Source organism: Zeugodacus cucurbitae, chromosome 4 (genome assembly GCF_028554725.1).
Source record: "Zeugodacus cucurbitae isolate PBARC_wt_2022May chromosome 4, idZeuCucr1.2, whole genome shotgun sequence".
NCBI lineage: Eukaryota > Metazoa > Arthropoda > Insecta > Diptera > Tephritidae > Zeugodacus > Zeugodacus cucurbitae.
In genome coordinates, this window is record NC_071669.1 from 32,895,880 (window position 1) to 32,906,684 (window position 10,805).

Genomic DNA, 10,805 nt, shown 5'->3' on the forward strand with positions numbered 1-10,805 from the left:
AATTCGATTCGCAAACGCTGGGTCTGAAGCATTGCACCAATTACGAGGGCGAAGTGAGCTCGGCCGTTCTTTACCTCTTCTCTGGCCCAAGCCAACCTTTTCTCTTCCTCCTCCTTCAAGTTAGGCTTGCCTTCGAGTCGGTTGCAAATCCCGACCGCCGCTTTATATCGCGCCTTTGCCTTCAACCCCTCCTTGCTTGGCTTCTTCCGGGGCCCTCTCTTGTTGCCAGAGTTGGAACCCACGGTCAATAGCTCCGGAGAGCGAAGAAGTTCATCCTCCTTTTCTTTTATACTTACGGCGCTTTCCTGGTCCGAGACTTCGTGGACTGCGGCACCGGTGCGACGTAGAGTTGGCTTGGCAGTAACAGTACAACCACTGCAACCTGCTCCCGCTGCAGTGGAGGTGCGGCCGCTGACGACACAGCTCGAAATTTCGCTGTGCCCGCCGGTGGAAGCAGCCACGCCTCCCACCGACGTTTGGGCTAATATCCTAGCCCGCTCTTCCTCTTTTTGCTTGTCCTCCATGTCGAGTTTTAGAAATTCGGGGGACTCTACCCCTAGCGTTTTATACCTGACGCCAGGTACCTCTTAGCAATGGCCAATGTAAACCCTCATCCACCCCCTCATGAGGTTGCATGTGGAGCTGACCACCTTGACGAGGTGAATGAGGGATTACAACAGCCTTAGCTAGGTGACGCCTGCCTGCAATGCAGTGGCTTAGCCTGTCCATAGACAGCTAGAGACCACCACCGTGCAAGCAACGCCACCCATTGCCCAGTCGGCACCCGCGCGGAGGGTATAGCCAAGAGGAATTCCGTCGACCTTCTGCATCAAGGATGTATATAAAAAATCTTCCCAGGGATGTCTGAAGTTTTTTTCGTGTAGAATTCCTTTCTGCACTGGCGGCCTTTGGCCGCGCTTTAAATAAATAACCCTAGTCGAGCCAAAACCGTGGTGTCCAAAGTTTTTTTCGCGTAGAACTCCTTTCGGCACTGGCGGGCTTCGGCCGCGCTTTAAAAAAAATAACCCTCATCGAGCCAAAACCGGAGTGTCCAAAGTTTTTTTTCGCGTAGAACTTTCTGCACTGGCGACCTTCGGCCGCGCTTCAAAAAAATTACCCTGGTCGAGCCAAAACCGGGGGTGTTCGAAGTTTTTCGCGTAGAACGCCTTTCTGCACAGGCGGCCTTCGGCCGCGCTTCAAAAAAATTACCCTGGTCGGGCCAAGCCAATACAAGTGTTAGCAAAACAAAAGACTGTCCTTGTTTATTTTGTTAAATAAACGAAGAGGAATTTTGGCAAAAAAGAGGAATTTTCGCAAAAAGAGGAATTTATGGATGAATTTATATATGGTATCTACAATGTGGCAGCGCTCATTTTCCGCATAACTGTAAACACATAAATCTTAGAGTGAAAAGTGATTTTTAAAATAGCTAATTTTTGTTTAAAAAACTTTAAATAAATGTAAAATTTGAATTTTATTGAGTGTTAGCAATGCAATTTCAAATATTTGAAGTGAAAAAAGAGCGTAAATTGGTTTATAGTGTGTGAAATTGTTTGTTGAAAATTTTGATTTTTTGATCTTTAAAGCGGAATATCTCGAAAACTAGGCGTCTGCGGTACCTATAACCCTATATATTTTTTAATCGGGAGGACGTCCTTTTTCCAACGGTGCCCTCAGAACGCGGCGCCATAGAATTGTGCCAGTTTCAGCGTTAACGACAGATTTTGGAAATCCGTTACAATATATACATATATAATAATGACAACTAGTCATTGTCGCCAACATGCCAATCACGAAAACACACTTTATTGGCTGTACTATTTTGAAATTTGTTATGTGCGAAACATCAAAATCAAATTCAACAAACTTTTATATTCTGTTCTGTAACTTTTTTCGCTAATAAAACTATAAGACAAGTTTACATATTAAAGCACCATTGAATTTTTTATTTGAGTAATAGATTTATATACATTATGCCGTTTTACATGTCAACTCGCCCTACAAGACGGAGCTAACTCATACACCACTACACATGCAAAGTTTTTCAGCTTTTACCAACACATACGCAATAGTAACTTTTTGTAGTTAAATGGCAATCTCGGTGAGTGGCAACATTCATTAACTCTAATTTTTGTATGTATAAGAGAGAGATACACGTACTACAAAGAAAATTTTAAGTGAGTTGATGTAAGTGCGCATTAATAATTTATTACTGATATTATTTTGCATTTATTTAATTTTCTCTGGATGCTGCAGCTTATTTTGAGTAAATAGCAACAGAAAATGGTCTCGGAAGGCAAAGCGAGCTGCAACGTACATCTGGTGCGTACATGCAAAACTAGAAAGGGAAGCGGAACAAGGATTATGCCACTTTAGGCAGATGGGTGAGTTGATAATATCAAACCTTTTATATTTATATACTAAACATAAAATCTTTTGTTAGAATATACTTTTATCCTTTTATTATCCTTTTCAGATATTTGCAAACTTCGGAGGAAAAACTAAAGCTTCAGCTGAATGTAGCAGCAACAACAAGAAATACATATTCAAATTCACAATTAAAGTAAAATCGCACAACGCAACAAGCAAATAACAAGGTTTGTTCTACGAATATAGTTAGATATTTTAATACGAATATAGAACTTTAAATATTTTTCATGCATCGGATGATGTACTACAAATTACATCGGACTTTGGAGTAGCACTTTCAACACTTATTTTCGACGTGCTAAACACAGTGTCTCCTATGATGCCCTTGGATCTACACAATGGATAATTAACAGAGCTCTAAAAACAACATTGAGGCGCCGAAGTTGTTCATCTTGCTTCTGATTTGATTATTAAGGCATTACTAGTCTGATCTTACAATTTATCATTTTCAATATTGTGATTGTTAACTTATAAATTTTGAACGTACGCAATAGCACTCAATTTATTAATATAAATGTGAAATATTGTTAAATTAGCATCTATATACAAATGAATGTACACATATTTGTAACAATCGTAATAGTAGTGAAATTTAATTTGTATTGTATAACAACACAAAAAAAAACAATTCTTAAAAATTTGAGAAATTTTAAGTAATAAAAATTTAATAATTAATACTAACTTTATATGTAAAATATGTAAATTTTTTCTATGTATAAATAATATGGGGGATGGGGTCATATGTAGAAGTTCACGCAAGTGAGGAAAGTTTCTGATTGCCATTCACTTGGGAGTGGCCAGGAACGATTCTTTTGCATATGACTCAAGCAGCTCACGACTTCCGGTTTTAGACCAAGTATCCCCTGGGTAGCTAACAGACATCCGTTTGGAGGCGAGCTAAAGTGAGAAGGCGAAGCCCGCTTGTGCGGTTGTGCGTAGGGCTTGGGACCCACCACATAAAAACGAATAACCAGTGAATAAGAAACACAGGCCTCGGATGAGAAACCCCCCTTTTGATGACGACCACGGCAAACGTATAAAGGACTATGATTTGAGGGCATGCACCTGGAATGTCCGGACTCTTAATTGGGAAGGTGCCTCTGCCCAGCTGGTTGATGTCCTCATACAACTAAAGGCTGACATCACCGCCGTCCAAGAAGTGCGATGGACGGGACAAGGACGGAAGAAGGTGGGTCCTTGTGACATCTACTACAGCGGCCATATAAAGGAGCGCAAATTCGGTGTTGGATTTGTGGTGGGAGAGAGACTACGTCGCCGAGTCCTGGCATTCACCCCGGTGGATGAACGTCTTGCCACAATCCGCATCAAAGCGAGGTTCTTCAACATATCGCTGATTTGCGCCCACGCCCCGACGGAAGAGAAGGACGAAGTGATCAAAGATACCTTCTATGAGCGCCTAGAACGTACCTATGAGCGCTGCCCCCGCCACGATGTCAAAATCGTGCTTGGCGATTTTAACGCCAGGGTGGGTAAAGAAGGTGTCTTTGGCACAACAGTCGGAAAATTCAGCCTCCATGACGAAACATCGCCAAACGGCCTGAGGCTGATCGACTTCGCTGGGGCCCGAAATATGGTTGTCTGTAGTACCAGATTCCAGCATAAAAAAATTCATCAAGCAACGTGGCTGTCCCCTGATCGAAACACGCGCAATCAAATCGATCACGTTGTGATAGACGGAAGACATGTCTCCTGTGTTTTAGACGTGCGTACGCTCCGAGGACCAAATATAGACTCGGACCATTATCTGGTCGCAGCGAAGATACGCACCCGCCTCTGTGCAGCAAAGAATGCCCGTCAACAAACACAAGGAAGGTTCGACGTCGAAAAGCTGCAATCGCAACAGACAGCCACGAAATACTCTACTCGACTTGCACTCCTGCTCTCTGAGAGCACTCATCAGCATCTCGATATAAGGGAGCTGTGGAACGGCATCTCAAACTCATTGCATACCGCTGCAGCCGAAACAATTGGTCTCCGGCAACGCCAAAAAACCAGTTGGTACGATGAGAATTGTCGTTCCGCAGTGGAGAGAAAACAGACTGCCTACCTCGCAACGTTGCGATCGACCACAACACGTTCGGGGTGGGATAGATATCGAGAACTGAAGAGGGAAGCGAGACGCATTTGCAGACGTAAAAAGAAAGAGGCCGAAATGCGTGAGTATGAAAAGCTTGAAAAGCTGGCCGACATGGGTAATGCTCGAAAATTTTATGAAAAGATGAGGCGATTAACAGAAGGTTTCAAGACCGGAGCATTATCATGTAGGGACCGAGAAGGTAATCTGGTAACGGATGTCCAGAGCACACTGGGATTATGGAGGGAACACTTCTCCGACCTGCTCAATGGCAGTGAAAGTACAACACCAGGAGATGGCGAACCCGATTCCCCAATCGATGACGATGGAATAGATGTTCCATTACCCGACCATGAAGAAATTCGAATAGCAATTACCCGCTTGAAGAACAACAAAGCGGCGGGGGCCGATGGATTACCGGCCGAGCTATTCAAATACGGCGGCGAAGAACTGATAAGGTGCATGCATCAGCTTCTTTGTAGAATATGGTCGGAAGAAAGCATGCCTGACGATTGGAATCTTAGTGTGCTCTGCCCAATCCATAAGAAGGGAGACCCCACAATCTGCGCCAACTACCGTGGTATAAGTCTCCTCAATATCGCATATAAGGTTTTGTCGAGCGTATTGTGTGAAAGACTAAAGCCCACCGTCAACGAACTGATTGGACCTTATCAGTGTGGCTTTAGACCTGGAAAATCTACAATGGACCAGATATTCACCATGCGCCAAATCTTGGAAAAGACCCGAGAGAGAAGAATCGATACCCACCATCTTTTTATCGATTTTAAAGCTGCCTTCGATAGCACGAAAAGGAGCTGCCTTTATGCCGCGATGTCTGAATTTGGTATCCCTGCAAAACTAATACGGCTATGTAAGCTGACGTTGAGCAACACCAAAAGCTCCGTCAGGATCGGGAAGGACCTCTCCGAGCCGTTCGATACCAAACGAGGCTTCAGACAGGGTGACTCACTATCGTGCGACTTCTTCAATCTATTGCTGGAAAAAATAATACGAGCTGCAGAACTAAATAGAGAGGGTACAATCTTCTACAAGAGTGTACAGCTCCTGGCGTATGCCGATGATATTGATATCATCGGAAGCAACAACCGCGCCGTTTGTTCTGCGTTTTCCAGACTAGATAAAGAAGCGAAGCGTATGGGTCTGGTGGTGAATGAGGACAAGACGAAATATCTCCTGTCATCAAACAAACAGTCAGCGCACTCGCGTCTTGGCTCCCACGTCACTGTTGACAGTCATAACTTTGAAGTTGTAGATAATTTCGTTTATCTGGGAACCAGCATTAACAACACCAACAATGTCAGCCTTGAAATCCAACGCAGAATCACTCTTGCCAACAGGTGCTACTTTGGACTGAGTAGGCAATTGAAAAGTAAAGTCCTCTCTCGACGAACCAAAATCAAACTCTATAAGTCGCTCATTATTCCCGTCCTGATGTATGGCGCTGAAGCGTGGACGATGACAACATCCGATGAGACGACTCTTGGGGTTTTCGAGAGAAAGGTTTTGCGCAAGATTTATGGTCCTCTAAACATTGGCAACGGCGAATACCGCAGACGATGGAACGATGAGCTGTACGATTTATACGACGACATTGACATAGTTCAGCGAATAAAAAGACAGCGGCTACGCTGGCTAGGTCATGTTGTACGGATGGAAGAAAACACTCCAGCTCTGAAAGTATTCGATGCAGTACCCGCTGGAGGAAGCCGCGAAAGAGGACGACCTCCACTCCGGTGGAAAGACCAAGTGCAAAGTGACCTGGCTTCACTTGGTGTTTCCAGTTGGCGCCAAAAAGCAAAAAGGAGGAATGAGTGGCGCGCTCTGGTGGATTCGGCTATAATCGCTTAAAGCGGTTCCTACGCCAAATATATATATATATAAATAATAGCCGCAAAAACGTATGTATTGAAAGTTTACTTTCTACTGAAATGTTAATATTTAAAAATTAATCTATAATAATTATTAAAAGTTTAAAATACCATACTAATTTATAAATGGAAATTCCTCATACAATTAAATAAATAAAAATAAAACAGTTTAAATTTTTCATTTTTAAACGGAAAAGTAGGTGACCTATACAATGAAGACCAATGAACCAAATTTAAGTAACGAAACAGTGACCCAACAAATGACCAATACCTGTGTTTAAAGGGTTACCCTGAAAATGATATATCGAACAGTCTCCACTGATAGATGGCTGATTAAAAAAAAACTACTACAGGGGGCTCTGCTAACCACAGAGTGACATATGCCTTTCCAAAACAAAGAAAAAATAGAGCAGAAAGACATATGCAGCAATGGCACCAAAATCAATGAGAGAGAACGAGCAAAATAATCTCACCGACATGCCCTAACTTTTTTCCTGCTGCTATAACAAAAGAAACCAAAAAAATAATACAAGCTTTCTTTACTGGTAACCAATATTCCATAAGATAAGTAAATCTACTCGTCTTGTAGGACGGATATTATTATCAGAACTTACAATTGTGCCGTGAATACACTTATGGTAGTTATTATTAATAAAAGTTAACAAGGTGTACACATAGTATTTAAATATAAAAAATATTTATAGCCTCTAACTGAATTGAATATTAAAATAAATATAAATTTTTGCGCTTGTACAGATTATTTGTGACTGTATTTGCATTTATATATTACTATCCTTGACAGACGGCAGCGTTAATCCCGATTAACACCGCACTTAATCAGTTCCAAATTTGTTGGCGATCGACGGCAGCAAACCGCAGCTGATTTGCAATAATAATTTTATTTCGTAGAATAAAATAGAATAGAAGCCAAATATTGCACTTGTTAGTCACACAATTAGTACAAAATCACGAATTATTAAAAAAAATGTACATAAAGACTTTATTATTAGGACATCAACTTTAGAAAAATTTATCTATTTCATTGAATGGCGCCTGCTACACGTTCAGTATTTATCGTGATATTTCCTGTATTGCGATATTTATTGAACGTTTAGAATGCAATATTGATGGATCACGATTCTCGATCGGTTACACCCGAACTTAGCCCTTCCTTACTTGTTTTGTTTTGTTTTTCTGATGATTTGTATTAGAGCAATAAATGGAGATTCACTTTTATAAATTAAAAAAAGAGTTGGTACAACGAAGCTTAGCAACGAATGGGTTGAATGCTGAGTTACAAGCCCGGTCGCGAAAGGCCATAGAAGAAGAAAAAATCAACGTTGACGAATATGTTTTCGAATCGGTGTTGGAGGAATCAACAACGAAGATAGAAGAAAAGGAAGATACTCCATGTTCGTCAGGAGTAATGGACATGAACATGTTTTTGTCTGCAATGTCTCAGCTGTCGTCGCACTAAAACTCATGACAGAGCTGTCATCGCCAATGTCAGATCATGATTTTTTACTATTAAAAGAGCAGAAGAAAAGTCCGTCAAAGGAGGTGATCTCATATATCAAACGCAATATATACGCATATGTATATGGAAACGCAAGACCAGAATTTGTCAACACAGTCCGAAGCGAATGAGGAGGAACTTAAGTTAATGGATTAGGCTTCAAATAAAGCGGATGTGTCAATAACACAGACCGAAGCGAATGAGGCGCGTATGTCAAAGCCTTTGGAAGCGCATGGCCAGGTTTTGTCAACACAGTCGGAAGCGAATGTGGTGTCTTCTCAGTTCGAATAGCAGGAGGAGGAGGAGTCAATAGATGTAACCCCAAATAAAGCAGACATGTTAACACAGCTGAAAGTGCATGGAGAGTGTATACCATCGCAGGTTTCAGCACAGGTGTCTACACAATTGAAGGAGCAGGAGGTACATATATTGAACAAACGCCCAAAGAATGAAGAAATAGCTTATGTCACCGAAAAAAATTGCAGCTGCATTATATCTATAGTCCGATAGCATGGTGGAAATGGTCCGATTATGGCTTATCGGCCTGTTGTCCAGGAAACAACGTCGAAGACGACTGGAGATTTGGACTGAAATTTTAAAAATGCTAAGGAGGCCAACGAGAAGAGAAGAAGAAATACTAAGCGTTTGATTCTGGAAGTATGTCTAATCGGAACGATCAGACTTAAGTGGAGGGCAGTGTAACGAAAATTATACCAGAACAAACTAGAATTGACAATCGAAATCGATAACTTGCCAGATTTATCCAATCATCGATTTTCGTAGTTGCCAGAATGTTCAAGTGGCAATGTATCGCTTACAATCGACTATATAAGGGCTGCCTAACTGGCAGCAAGACACAAGCTGCAATCGATTGGTCACTGCTCTGCTCGCCTGTCAAAAATTTTACATGTGAAAGCTACAAAAAAGTTATATAGTGTAATTCGAGCAGGAGAGTATGCGAATACTTCATTAAAAATTCTCTCGCCGCTTGCTGAGTGATACCAAGTTTTGTTTTACACATTTTAGAACCATTTTACTATTGTGGACGGTTCAAAGGACAAATTACTGTCAAAACAACAAAAAATGTTATACAAAAATGAAATGGTAGACGAAGATAAATCGTAAGTATTTTTGTATTGAATTTATTGAATAAAAACCTTTAATAAAAATTAAATTTGTTGCAGAAAACGTAAGACATGGATGGTGGTAGAAGAGGTCAGAGCGATTAAAAATAGACAATTCGATTTCAGTGCTGTCAGTTCTTATAAAATTTTTGAAAGTTTGTTCGATTGGCTTGTCTATAGTATGTTTACATATGAAATAATCTCGTTCTAAGTTCGTTCAATAATGTGACTGTTTACATATAGCCAAATGAGGTTATCAATTGTCAAATGTGTTGCATTTTTTGTATCGATGTTTCTTCAAAACCCATCGAAATCAAAAACATCGGCCATTAAAACATCGATACATCGAAACATCGATGTATTTTTGAACTTTTTGAACTTACTTTAAATTTAGTGTGAAAAGCTAAGGGATACAGAAGCAGAAGCATAAATAAATGAAATGTAGTACGCCTTAAGTTGATACATTTTATTTCACTTAGCATTATATGTCTGTTAAAGTTTTTTCTCAATAAATAACAGAATTTCAAAACAACGACATGGAAAATTTTTTCACTGTCATTTCTTTTCGATTTTATTTCTGCGTGTCCCAGGGCAACTGGGTTTAGAAAACAGTCATTTACTCGGCACTGAAGAGGCTACAATGTGTTAATATTAATAAGCCTATTTATACAACTCCGGAAACACAGTATTCATGTCAACCCAAACTCTATTGACTTCTGATTGGTAGGGGTAACAGCCGAGACACATTTTCTCTTCAACCTTCCGTCCCTGTAAGTGTAGATAAATTTGAAAGCTTACATTTCACCTTTTGGTGGACCAAATGTTTATTCTGGTTCCAAACATCAAACGAGTATTCTGTTTCCCACTCATCCGAAGATTCCGTTGTATCAGCGCGATTAGTTTTCTATGAAACAAAAAAAATGTATTTCCTTTAGCCCTAGCATCTTTAAAATTAAGTAAATTGAATCTCTGATCGAACGCAGTAGCCTACGCCAGAATTATGTAAATTATATAAATAAATCATAAAAGTAACCGCAGGTCCAAGCGCACATTCCCTTAACGAATTCTCCGCATTTTACAAAAATCTAATTCCAATGTAATAAAGCGTATCCAAATAGAGGGTTTCGGGTTAATACCCGAAAAAGTGTGAAGGTGCGAAGTAAAATTTTTATATAAAACATCGACATAAAACATCGTTGAAAGTGACATCGATGCATCGATGTTTTTAGAATCGAGACATCGATGGCTAACATCGATGCTTTTTGACGAAAACATCGATGTTTCAAAAACATCGATACATCGTTTGCATCCCTATATACAACGAGATAATTTTATATTCTCGGATTATCCAGAGAGGAATTTTGTATGGGAAATCTCGTTTCTTAATTACAGATTATCGAGTTAAGCTAGTAAATGGAGATAATCTCGTTATATGTAAACATAGTGTAACGAAAATGACACCAGAACAAACTAGAATTGACAATCGAAATCGATAACTTGCCAGATCTATCTAGACATCGATATTCGTAGTTGCCAGAATGTTCGAGTGACGATAACATGTTAGCAATCGACTATATAAGGGCTGCCAGGCTGGCAGCAACACACAGTTCTAATTAGAGAGTTGCCGAGTAAAGTGCAAGATATTAGAAGTAAGAAGTTGTAAACTTGTACAACGAGTAATAAAGTGTTAAGTTTGTTAAATTAGAAATAAAGATAAGTGTATAACCATTAAACAGTGACTTTTATTTGAC

At 40.3% G+C, this 10,805-nt stretch overlaps 1 long non-coding RNA gene across 1 annotated transcript; it reads left to right on the top strand.

Annotated features, from left to right (window-relative positions):
• The first annotated feature begins 2,211 nt into the window (after window positions 1–2,211).
• Window positions 2,212–3,039, top strand: LOC114805087 (uncharacterized). Its single transcript, XR_003753186.2, has 3 exons — window positions 2,212–2,384; window positions 2,477–2,597; window positions 2,703–3,039. It is a non-coding gene; the product is annotated as an uncharacterized LOC114805087 (long non-coding RNA).
• The last annotated feature ends 7,766 nt before the right edge of the window (window positions 3,040–10,805 follow it).